Below are 3,372 nucleotides of genomic sequence, written 5' to 3'. Positions count from 1 at the left end.
CCGCGAAGTGGTAGAGGAGGATGGAATGATGGAGGTGCACTGGCGGATGGAAAATTGGGGTATGGAAAGAGAAGGAAGGATAAGCACGGGATAAAGAATGATAACGTGGAGAAAAAGGAGAAGCGTTGGTAAAAGGAGGATAAAGCAGAGAGCAGCAGTACGGAGAAAGGGCGGTGATAGAGAGAGAGCGCTGGAACATGTGGGGATCGACACGTGCAGGATCGATGGCGCTGTGGCAGCGGCAGAGAAAGCGGAAACAGGTGGTTAAGGAAGTGATTGCACATGCGTAGAAGGAGCGGGAGATACGCACAAGAGAGTGGCTCAGTGTTGAGATAGTATTTTACTGATTGGAGAGAGAGAGTGAAAGTCGGAAGATGGAATGGATGAAAGAGGAAGTGAGAGAGATAAAGGAGATGAGAGTGACAATGGAAAAGATGCTGAAGGTGATGGAGAGGAAGTCGGAGAGAGAGGCTGTGGAAGAGGAAAGGAGAAGAAGAGTGGAGAAAAGACTAAAGAGACTGGAGATGATGGAGAGGTTATGGAGGAAGAACGTGGAAGGAGATGAGAGAATGGAAGAGGAAAGGAAGAAAGAGAGGAAGGAGTATAAAAAGAATGAGTCGGCGAGCGGAGAAGACAGGAGGTGGAGGGAGGTGGTAAAAGGAGAACGGATAAAAGAGAAATGTGAGAAGAAGACGGAAGGGGGGGGAGAGAAGAAGAAGACAGAGGAAGAATTGGAAGAGAGCGGACGGAAGATGACCGGGATGAAGCATTGCAGCGGAGGAAAGAGGAGAGTGGAAGAAGAGGGGAGAGAGCAAAGGGCGGAATGGAAGAGAAGAGACGGAGAAAGGGGAGAGCGGAGGAAGAGAGAAGAAAGGAGGCGCAGACGGGGAGAAGAGAGAAAAGAAGAGAGAAGAGGACAAGGAGGAAGGAGGAGTGAAGACCTCAGGAGAAAGTGAGAGAGGGGATGAGAGAGGGAGGAAAGAGAAAAGGGAAGGGAAAATGGAGAAAAGGAGAAAGGAGGGGCAGGGGGTAAGAGGAGAGAGATAGAAGCGAAAAGTAGTGAGGAGGAAAGAGCCAGGGGGAAAGGGAGGGAAGTAAGTGTAGAAAGAGGGGTGAAGGGGGATTCAGAGGGAAGTAAGGTGGAATGGTGGTGGAAGATGAGTGAAGAAGAGGAGGTTAGGAGAAGGGGTGAGGGGGAGAATGAGGTAAAGTGGGAGGATAAAGGGAAGAAAGAAGAGAAAGGGGGGATGGAAGAGGGTAGAAAGGAGGAATGGATAGGGGGGAAATGGGAGGAGAGGGCGTCAGAAAGAAAGAAGAGGTTAGAGGGGAGAGAGAAAGAAAGAGGAAGAGAGAGAAGAGAGAGGAGAGGGAGAGGAGAAGAATAAGGAGAAAGAATATAGTTTGGAGAGGGGAAGAGGGGGAGGATGCGGAGGAAAGAAGAATGACGATGGAATAGTTAATGACATGGGCACTAGGGAAAGAGGTGAAGGTGAGGGAAGTTAGAGAAAGGACGGGAGAGGGGGGGAAGAAGGTGCTGATAGCGGAATTGGAAGAGGAGGAGGATAGGGAAAGGCTGTTAGAAAGGAAGTGGGATTTTAGAAGAATGTGGAGAGTAGGCATAGATGAGGATTTGACGATGGAGGAGAGGAAAATAAAGTGGAAAATGTTAGAATGGGCGAGAGAGGAGGAAAGGAAAGGAAAGGCGGTAAGGGTATGGAATAGGAGGATAGAGATAGACGGGGTGGAATGGGGGTGGAACAGCGAGGGAGAAGAATGGGTCAGAAGATAGAGGAAGGGAGTTGGTGAGGGGGAGGTAGAGGAGGATGGAGGGGTAGATCTAGGTAGGAGGGGTGAGGGAAGATAAGGAGGAAGGGTGAGGGGGAAGGGAAGAGGGAGGATAGGTTAGATTATTGTGAGATCTCCAAATGGCCAGGTTAGAGGGATGAGAAATTTGTTGTAAAAAGGTGAGGGAGAGAGGAGAGGAGGATAGGAGAAAGAGGAAGAAACAGAGACCGTGGAGACAGGAAGGAAGGAAGGAAGGATGGAAGGATGACATGAAAGGAGAGGAGAGGAGGATGACGGCAAAAAGGGAAAATGGAAGATCTGACATGTATATTATACAAGAAGTTTTGTAAATAGAGGACGATGATAGATGGGTGGTTGTGAGGGGTTTGGCGGTCCCCTGAAAACGCCCCGAAATCCCTTAGGGGCCTCGGAATAAATATCTATCTACCAATATAAAAATAAGAAAAAAAAATTAAAAATAAAAACAAAGTGGAAAAGGAAACAATTATCAATGATCAATTGTAATAATTGAAGATTTTTATTATTTTTTACAAATATATAAGTGATACGCCTTTTTTTTAAGAGCCGAACGCGGATGTTGATGCGTATTCCAACGAAATTTAATTTTTCGCTGGAATTAAATTAATTGTGCACAGGGCACGAATTTTACTACTTGGTATACTGCCAAGTCTTGTATGGAATGATCTCTTACTTGAGATTTTTATTCCATACATCCCCTCTGACCCCCCTAAAGAATTAGATGCGAGAGAAAAATATAGATCTGAAAGTCGCTGAATCGGGAATCGAACCCGAGACCTTTCGCTTGCCGGGCGACTGCTCTTCCATCTGAGCTATTCAGATCATCTCGATTCTATATTTTTCTCTGCTTTTTAAATAAATACTTTAAATAACGCCTTTTCGGCCGGCGTAAATAAACATTAAGAATTACTATTAAGGCTTTTCCGTATTAAATACAAATATATAAGTGATCAGATGGAAGAGCAGTCGCCCGGCAAGCGAAAGGTCTCGGGTTCGATTCCCGATTCAGCGACTTTCGGATCTATATTTTTCTCTCGCATCTAATTCTTTAGGGGGGTCAGAGGGGATGTATGGAATAAAAATCTCAAGTAAAAGATCATTCCATACAAGACTTGGCAGTATACCAAGTAGTAAAATTCGTGCCCTGTGCACAATTAATTTAATTCCAGCGAAAAATTAAATTTCATTGAAATACGCATCAACATCCGCGTTCGGCTCTTAAAAAAAAGACCTATCACTTATATATTTGTATTTAATACGGAAGAGCCTTAATAGTAATTCTTAATGTTTATTATTTTTTTTATATATTATATATTTATTTTATATATTATTTTTATATATTATATTATATTATTATATTTAAAAATATAACAAAGTTTTAATCTTTTTTAGTTTAACGACTATAAAATATATAATTAATATTTTTTTGTCCGCCTCGACCACTTCCTCTACCTCGGGCACTTCCTCTTCTACCTTCTCTTCCTCGTCCTCTCACACTTTTTATTGCTTGCGCAATAATATTTCCAAGCTCTTCAGCCTGCAACATTA

This window comes from Prenolepis imparis, unplaced genomic scaffold (genome assembly GCF_030444845.1).
Source record: "Prenolepis imparis isolate NDT839.2.m4 unplaced genomic scaffold, iyPreImpa1.0 SCAF_60, whole genome shotgun sequence".
Classification (NCBI taxonomy): domain Eukaryota; kingdom Metazoa; phylum Arthropoda; class Insecta; order Hymenoptera; family Formicidae; genus Prenolepis; species Prenolepis imparis.
This window is presented reverse-complemented; position numbering follows the sequence as displayed.